Here is a 10,586-nt window from a genome sequence, read left to right on the forward strand (position 1 = left end):
CTGGAACGAGTATGAAGACTTAAGTAGAAGATATAACATCACTTAGAATTATATTCTGATTTCTGGTCTAATACATCCCATTTGTTTGTTGTTTATTATTTTTACAGGGTTCCAACCAAAGGCAAAGGGCAGTTGTTTTGATGGGGCTCCCCCACTATTTAAAAGATGGGTCCACACTGTATAAGAAAGTACAGGTATGTTTTTCAATAATAATTTAACAGACCACACACCAGATAAACCAGCACCACACATTCTAGAGAGGCAGAAGTGATCATTGAGAGGGATTATTAGTGTGACTCTGCTTTGTTTTATCGTAAATGTTGCATACTCTGCCTTTAATCTGTTTAAAAATGTCCCACATGATTTTATTTGTAATAATTCACCCAATTCACATTACAATGAAAGAAAAGTTCCAATATATCTTGTCATATGTGTTTGAACCATACTTGATGGATCACAAAACAAGTTATCTAAATTTTTGGGAAATGTATTTAAATTGAGTTGGCCAATATGGCTAACAGAAATGTGCACTCCCTAATATTGGTATCTGTTACTGCTGTTGTTATGAAACCTGAAATTCCCCATGGGTATCGGTAAAGGTTTATCTTTTTTTAACATATTTGTCCACTTTGTCTAGGTCACAGATGCAGAGGAGGACTGGACAAAGGGAATGGCAGTCGGCATCCTCATGGTGGCACAGATTGATGAGCTGGTCCGTTTTGCAGTGGTCCTCGAGGAAGAGATCATCTTTCCAAGTCCAAGTGATTTTCCAACTGCTGTGGCACTGCTGATGGGTCTGCTCTTTGCCCTTAACATCGACTACCCCAGGGGCCTTAGGTACACTTTTGAAGTTATTCAGAAGGTGCTTATGGACATTGTTGGAGGGCAATGCTCTGCCTTGGTTCATGGCTTAAAAAAACGACTCTTGAGGAAGAAAATGTAAGCTTAAAAAGCACAGTTTACGCACATTTATCTGACCAAAAGTGAACATTGTTGAGTGATAAGTGAATGGCTTTGAATGGTGTTAAGGCCTTTGCACACTGGGCGCGACGCGAATAAACGCAACGTAAAAGCGAATGTTTTGAAATGTGAATTTTGTCGCGTCTCACTTTAGAAGCGACGTCCCAGAAAAATCGAACTCAGTTCGAAAAAATGAAAAACGCAAATTCGCGATGCGAAATGACGGCGCTGGTGTGGAAGCTTGTATTGACTCTGTATGTTCGTTAATTAACGGATTAATCGCACGAATAAAACGCGCCCGGTGTGCAAAGGCCTTTACTGATACTTTTTTATGCACTTTCTGTAAATCCACATTGTTGCATGGCAACAAATTATATATTTTTTTCAAGTTGACACCACCTATATATGATGTGTATTTTTGGTAGTCATTTACAACTGGAAATGCATATTTTCAGACTAGTTTTCCCCCTGCATTCCTTTTTTTTAATGTTTTGTTGCACTATTTTTAAAGGCAAATTGTTGAATGCCAACTAATGTTTTCACAATCTGTAGAAGAAATTTGGGGGAGGAAATTATTTTAGGATTGATATCTAAATGAAATGCACTACAAATAACAAGTATTTGGCAAATATGTGTGCACAATATAATTGGTAACAAAATAATATATGCAGAAAAGGGCTGTAAAAATCCTCAACAGTACAGATTTGATATTTTGATGACGTGTCGGTACAGTTGTAACTTGTTACTGGTTTTTTTTGTGAATATTTCATTTTCAGTAAAAAAGTAGGCCTACAATAAAACTGTTGGTCAGTGACTGCCAAAATCTCTGGTGTAAAGGCTCCTCATTTACTCTTTTGAAAAAAAAATCCTTAGACGTAATGAAATGTGATGTACTCAGATAATATGTAGTGAGCAATGTTTTTACAGGTTAAAAAGAGAAATCATATCCACTTAGAAATGTAAGTAGATCTTAATAGAGTATTTAAGATATTGGTAAGTGCAAATAACTAGTATATCAGTTAAATTAACGTATACATTTATGTTAACTTGATTGAGGTTTACATTCAATCAGTTCATAAATGTAAGTACATCTCACTAGTATTGCAGTTAAATCAACTTATAAATTTATGTCATCTTGATTGGGGTTTGTTTTCAATCAGTTCATAAATGTAAGTTAATCTCACAAGTTTTGTAGTTACATCAACAAGAAAATGTATGTTACTTATAATGCTATTTAAGTTTAATCAACTAATACATTTAAGTAGTTTTGACTCGAGGTAAAGTTATGTCAACTAAAGGTTTCAAGTAATATGGACTGAAGAAGGAGTTGAGTCAACTAGCAATATCTAGTTAAGTTAACTTATTGTCTTAGTTGTCTTGACATAAAATTTCAAGGCAGCATGGACACTTGAATTTTTAAGTTGAAACAACAAGTTCGGGTTTACAGTGTAGAGGTAGATTGGATGTGTCACAGCACCCAGGATTTCAGATGGTGTGTTGCTCCCCTTGAGACCCTCTCCTTCTCCCAGTCTCCACTGTGAACGGGAACGTTGGTTGGAAAATGTTATCTGCCACACAGCTTCCACCATATGTCCCACACCTTTTTCTGTCATGATATCCCTCAACTCACACTTACTTAGGGGACAAGACAAGCGAACATTAAGACAGGTGAAAGACAAATTAAGGAACTTTCCAGAGCTAAAGAAAATTCAATGTTAAGATCATAGCTAAGTGATATAGCACACTTTAGAAATAATTATATATAATGTGATCTTCTCCATCCCTAAGTTACCAGCAGGTCCCTTAGGTCTTCTGACTGTGTGACTGGCTATCCCCCCAATTGAAAACAAAATATAAAATCCTGTCAGGGGTAGGATTAAATAAGTTCATACTTCTTCCTACTCCTTTTCAGTCATATCATATCAATATGTAAAAACACATTTTTCTTTTGTGAAATAATAGCTACAAATAAATAAAAATAGTTTATTGTATTTTCATGCTTTTCATTTTCAATCAATCAATCAATCAATCAATCAATCAATCAATCAATCAATCAATCATTTGATGTCGTGGCTCCAACACCATGGATATAGTATACTGTATATCTCCCTCTAAACAGACAGTCTGTAGGCTAAGGAGCAGCTTTTGAAAAAGCAACTGCGCCCAATCTTTTTCAATTGGCATTCGTCTCAATTTAAGATGACACGACTCAGATGAAAAACTATAAACTTATGGCTTAGTTGTCACTCTGTCAGAAGGTTTATTGGACGTTCTGTAGGGCTATACAACTGAAGTGAAAAGTGTCTTTATTTATGAGGGGAAATTAGGTTTGATATCCAGTTTGGCTTGTGGTGCGTGTACACTTTCTACGCCGGTTGATACAACGAGTGTATATGCTTTAAACTAAACTGTCTACACCTCAATCATAATTCTGGGCCAGGTCTGAGTAAGTGCTCAGTTTCCGCCTGCATGTGCCTTTTCCATCTAAAATTTCAGGCCCGTTGCCCAGGGGCTTAGGCACCACGGTATGATTTAGGTGATCCTCTTAGCTAATTGATTTAAGCTAGGCCCTCTTACCCTCCCACCATTGTCAAGCCTATCAGAGACTCTTACTGGACCCTGTAAACTGTGTTAGCATTTAGGACGGATAGATTTGCAATGGTGCACTCCCCCTTCCCACCGGTAAATATTTTTTTTAGCCCTTTGCCAGAGCAGCCAGTGCCCCAGAAAGTGAATAGAGTTTGGCTTGAATGTGATTAGGGAAAGGGTTCACTTGGTTAGGCCACATGAGGAACAACAGATCCCCACCGAACAGCGATGCCCCACAGATAACCCTTTCCCCCCAAATTAGATTGGGCACAGTGCAGTCCATTTGTCCATTACACTCTACACAACATTTTACAAAATATTATGACTTCCATTGATTTTTCTGCGTCCTTTCATGCTTTGATATTGCTGTAAAATGGCTTTAATCTGGATTTAAGATGTCCTCATGCAGATCTCATATGTGTTTCATTGTTAAATTTGATTTTTTTTAAGTACAATATATCAACCCAACATCGCTGTTAGTATCAATTTTTTGTATGCATTGTTGTACATACACTTTCATGTGTCATATATTGTACAGCAATGTGTATGTCCAAATCATTGTAAGTGTCATATTGAATCTGTAGTTTTACATACACTTGGATTATGTATTTTATTTTATATTTGTCAACATTTCTTGTTCATAACACTTTGTATGAATTATTTTTTAATATTTTGTTATGATATTTGTATTGTGTACATCACTTTGAGGCATTTTTTTAAAGAATAAGGGCTGCATGAAATATCTTGATTGATTGAAAATGGTTTCACTTAGCTTATCATTGTACTGTATCTGTATCCGTACTATATTTGTCCATTAATATGTTTTTGAATTATTAAAGCTTTACCATTTCCCTTCAAACATTATTCCATAATTGACTTTACATGTTGTGTGTGTGTGTGTGTGTGTGTGTGTGTGTGTGTGTGTGTGTGTGTGTGTGTGTGTGTGTGTGTGTGTCATCTTTTGTTTTACTGATGAAGTAAAGACACTGCTGAGACACTTCTGGCATGGCCTCACAGTTGAAGGTGACATTTAGTCTCTTTTCAGTTCAATTATAGAGTAATGACTCTCTGTGGGCTCATTGGAGAAACACTTAAGTTGACCATCACCCATGGAACTGACAAGTGCATTTTTAATGTAATAATGTTTTGGAAGACATGGGTGTGAAACGTTTATGACACTGGTTTTTATAGGACAATGTATACCTAATATACAATATATCTATCTTTATGTTTGTTATTTTTCATATTTCTTTCTAGATTTCATCAGTTGTTATTGCTGTTAGTACATTTTGTAAAAAGTTTATGAAACTGTTTGGTGTAAGACAATGTATAACTATTATGAAGAAATATTTTTAAATCTTTCTATCCTGGTTAAATACAATCGTAATTGTTTATTTTTTAGTAGATTATCAATGCATTTTTAACTTTTGGGGCCAACATTTTTTATAGTGTTCATCTTTTATACATTATTCCACATCCCTTGATGCCCCATCATATCAGACTTTCAGGTCCATTCTCTAGCTAGTGTTTTGGATGCTCTTGCAGGTTATTGAGAAAACATCAATAAAACATTGTCATGGTCGTCTGAGGGACAATTTCCCAAGATGGTTGTCAGTATCAGGAGGACACCTCCTATTAGATACATTTAATGTAATAAAAATGTTATTCTATACCCCATTCACCTGCAGTGTCTCTCTGTTTTCAAGAGATAACGATTCTCTGCAAATGAACCACCGCCCGTGTCGATGAAGCAAAAACAAACGCTATTATGTACTGCCTACTATTTTTTCTTTTAAATTACTCGAGGGATCCTACTAACTTAATTTTTTTTCTATCACTATATTAGTATGAACTTTTTATTTCACATATTGCTTTTATTTGTTTGGGTATTGTCATCAAAAGGTTGAATGTGTAAAGTGTATCTCTTGCCTGTATTAATAAAATGAAAAATAAATATAAAATACAAATGTTCATATTCTAGACTTTCACTGAAGGCTCTGTGTCCTGGATGTGAACTGTCCTCTCTGTCGCTCCTCGTACATTGACTGCCTCAGAAGACAGATAGATATGGCTCCTCCTGTGTGTGTGTGTGTGTGTGTGTGTGTGTGTGTGTGTGTGTGTGTGTGTGTGTGTGTGTGTGTGTGTGTGTGAGTGTGTGTGTGTGTGTGTGTGTAGGTGATGGTCTGCTCTGATAAACGACCCGCCTGTATGTGGTGAATCAGCAGCATGCAGGGGCGGTTGAGGAATGGCTTCAGCTGTACGAAGCTAAACATCTAAACACCTCCAATCCCCTACACACACACACACACACACACACACACACACACACAAACACACACACTTTTAAAAAGTGCAGAGTGTAAAGGGAATTGGATCATTTGTCAATGCAGACTTTGTGGAAATGGAGTTTGTTTTAATAGGGTATAATCGCTTGAAGATAAAAGTTTTTTTAATAGCCTAGAATGAGACTTTTATAATCTACATAGGAGTGGTGCATGACGCAATGCTTCACCGCCCTGTTTTTCTACAGTAGCCCAGAACAGACAAACTAAATTACTTTCTGCGGTTTTATATATAGTGTTTGTGTCTGCTGGAAATGGAAGACACTCAAGAATAACTTTATACATCTTCACCTCATCACTTGACATTGTGGAAATACTTGAGACAGTGGTGGATGATGCCATATTTAGTAACTAGCTTCTTGTCTTTGAAGGCCACTGCAGCTTCTGCAAAAAATCAGAACGGGAAGGATAGACGGGAAGGGAAGTGTTTTTTCCTAACATTTCACTGTAGCCAACACTTTTAATAAAGACAGTCTTAGGGTTGTAGACTAATGAGGAAAATACAGTCCTGTGAAGAAGACTTTTTAGACAGAAAGGGCAGCAAAGATAATTTGATTCAGTTCCACTTCAGCTCTGTGCTATGAATTATATGTAACTATAGAACCCCCCCCCCCCAACACACACACACACACACACACACACACACACACACACACACACACACACACACACACACACACACACACACACACACACACACACACACACACACACACACACACACATAGAGGAAGCCGGGCCGTTTAAAGTTTAATTAGGAAAAAGCTACCTCTTATTCACACACAACACATTTTTCAGTCATTGGATGATATAGGATGATGGAAATAGCATGCTAGTATTTACATCTTAAAAATTAGGTTTAAGGTCAATCTGGGAAAATCAATGCAAGTGGAGCCTTCAAATGTGGAGTCTGCAATTCTGAAGAACGCTTATTGTCGAAATCACTTTTTGTCAAAGTCAGTGAATATGTCCTCACAATATGCTACCTGTCCAATGTGTGTTGGCTGAAAAAACTCCATTGTTAATACACAGCCCAGGCTCTGTAAACTGGCATGTTCCTAGCCACGGTTTGTTTATATACTCTTTGTTTACATAAAAGTTTAAATATTACATATTCACTGATTTTGACAAAAAGTGATTTTGACAACAAGCGTTCTCCAGAATCGCTGACTCCACCTTTAATTGATGCCCATTTTGACTGGAGGGCTCTGGTGTTAATCATAAAGAAATAATAAAGGCTGTAAATGGTGGGAGATGATTTGCTCCCAGCTGCCTTGGGCCGAATGAGGAGACAAGGAAGGGTTTTAATTAACTTTTCGTCCAGTGCAGATGGGGGGCAGAAGAGAAGGATACATCAAAAGAGGACAACAGCAATCTGCCTCTGTATTAGTGCATACAGAGACAAACTGCACGTTGATACGCTCAATCATAAAACCAGGATTCAACCAAATAAGTATGTTTGTTTTCGATTCTTCTGACCATCCTGACACACACACACACACACACACACACACACACACACACTGTACCCCAATTGAAATAATACATACACCTTTCCCCTAAACTTTTTACTATCCCCCCAACTGAAAAACCCTAATCATTGAAGACTTCACCTTAAAAACAAGTCTTAACCTACACACACACACACACACACACACACACACACACACACACACACACACACACACACACACACACACACACACACACACACACAAATGGATCATATGTTTGCATGTGGTATTGTTCGATATCATGTTTTCAAATACAAATACTTGTGAAATAAAAAAATACTAAATTAGGCTAAAGACATTCTTCTGACCCTTGACAAGCTTAGCTGAAGATATTCTCTGCCAAGGATGTTTTATACATACATACATACATACACACACACACACACACACACACACACACACACACACACACACACACACACACACACACACACACACACACACACACACAGCTTTAAATATATGACACATCATTCTAGCACTGACATCTAAAATCTATTGCTCAGTTGTCCGTCTCCTCCCCTTCGTTTGCACTTGCTCTTATGTGTGAAATGGATGCTATACTGTGGGCAATCAATAAGGAACCACGCACAATAACTTTTGCTTATAGCGGTCTGCTATAACTTACACATAACCTATGGAAAACAACATGAAATATGATAATGTTTTTACATGCACAAACCCATATGCAAAGTCTATTTAATTCAAGATTCTTATTCATGACTTGTCGAGATGTAGGACATATTCGGTTATAATTAAAGGTGAAGTGAGCGATTTATTTATGTTAATATAAGTGTTTAATTGGTCTTTATTCATACAGCGATCACTTGTATAGTGTGCGCGTTTCATAAAGCCGATCTCTCAGTCACTCGCTCTGCATGTAATCAGCAAATAAACTTTTCGGGGATCCCGAAACTGATATCCAATCAGAAGAGAGAACGCTACAAACCGGCACCCGTCTCACCGCTGGTGGGTCTGAAATGGTGCTAGATAACTCGCTGCTTGAAGAGTGCATTAATGTGGTGACGTGGGGACGAGGGAGGGGACTGCCAACTGCAGTTACTGACAGGAAGTTAGCTAAACTGACCATTCCGCTTACTGAACCTTTAATGTGTCTGAGATTAAGAAAATAAAATCACTCATTGGCTCTTAAGTTAGTTGTGGGCAGATGCAACTTGTTTAGCGCGAAGGGTTAATTCTTGCTTTTGGCAGGAAGTTAACAGAGCTGATGTATTTTAAAATATGACATCTTAGTGGTTGAATCAAATCAAATCAAATCAGTTTTATTTGTATAGCCCAATATCACAAATAGACATTTGCCTCAGTGGGCTTTACATTCCATACAGTATGACACCCTCTGCCCTTAGACCCCTCGGCTGAGAAAAAACTCCCAGTAAAAAACCCTTTATCGAGATTAAAAAAATTGAGAAACCTCAGGGAGCGTTGACAGAGTAAGGGATCCCTCTCCCAGGACAGACATCCTGCAATAAAGTTGAGAAAATCATAAAGGGGTCGAATCATTGATAAGATTTTACATACAGTATAGAGGGCAAGTCCCTCAACACAAAATCTCATCAATAGCACGCAACACAGGGATGTACAATATAAATGATTTAAGCTGATAGTAAAAAGTCAACTTGTAACACAGGTGAGTTGCAGTTAAATTACGTGAGGAGGTGCCGGAAGTTTATGAACAAACAATTAAAGGGACATTCATCTTCATGTGGAAATAGATTTACGAGGAACTTTTAAATGTTTATGAAACAGTCTAGCCTTTCCTCTGATGATCATAAATGACGTGTAACAGCAAATGAGACCAGAAAAGAATGTTATTTTTATATAGTAGTTATAAATTCCTTTGCTCTGTCGGATATAAAATTAAATCTGTATTATATGAGACTATAACAGTTTCATATTAATATTTGTTTGAACGAGAAGTCAAAAGGGGGCTTTCCTCACAGCCACTTTCTGTCGGGTATAAAATGTAACTTCATGAGTCATAAACAGTCTGGTATTCATTTTGTTTCCAATCTATCGAACACAGGCTTTTAAATACAATTTTTTTTTTTAAATAAACTGCTCTGTAAGCTGTCATATGCTGACACAAAGCCCAGTGGTTCAAATCTTGAGCCAACACTATCCTCTAGTGGGCACTGGGTACAAATACAGACATTACTTTTAATAAACTATGATTTCCATTGGGAAGAGATACCAAAAGCATGTGGACTACATGTTATTTTCACGGATCCTTGTAAAAGAAAGTCCTTTTGTATGTATGTATTAGGAAGTGGGGAAATGACAATTGGTCTAGTGTTATACTAACTACCATATTCTATATTGTATTCTCATGTAGGTTTTTTCATTTTTTTTTACAACAATCTTATTAATACACAATCTCACACACACACACACACACACACACACACCTCAGTCAACACCTTTTTTGACGATGATTAGGGTTTATTAGGTTGATGTGTTTCTTTGTCTTTCTGATTGACACATCCAAAAAATGTCCATGGAAACTGAATTGTGCTACCAACACATTGAGCTGCATTTATTGTATTAAAGGTGCTGTGCAAAAAAAGTGTGTTATTAGTATTGAAATTAGGCTAAATGAAAACTTAATCAAAATTGTGGTACGAAAGCAAATTGATTATGACATCAAATGGTTTCCATATATCCCAGGTGTGTGCACCCGTTTCACTATGGGATGTTTAGTCTATTAGAGGAAATTGGTTTCTTACACATTTTTAGAAATCACAATGAAGATAAGATAAGATAAAATAAACCGTTATTCATACCGAAATAAATAATGTTTTGTTTGAAGTTGCTCCAAAATTACAGAAACAAAAACAAAAAATTGTGAAAAATAAAATGTAAAAAATATAAGGTGTTAAAAAAATACAATGTTTAAAGTAAATGCAAAGACACAGTGCCGCACAGAAAGAATAGATAGCCTGTGATGGTGACAAGTCATATTGCACATTTAAGTACTAGTATTGCAAGGCCTTACAATTGCTTCTGTGTATGACATTCTTAAGATGGCTTTATTAAAAATGGCCAAACACACATTGTTTAACTTGAACATATAAGTGAGTCCATCATGTACCAGCCTTTGCCAAACAGGCACATTTTCATCTGTAGTTCATAGCAGGTTGAAGGCTTTAAGAAAACATTAAAA

The sequence above is a fragment of the Ammodytes marinus genome (assembly GCF_949987685.1).
Source record: "Ammodytes marinus genome assembly, chromosome: 1".
NCBI classification, from domain to species: Eukaryota; Metazoa; Chordata; class Actinopteri; order Uranoscopiformes; family Ammodytidae; genus Ammodytes; species Ammodytes marinus.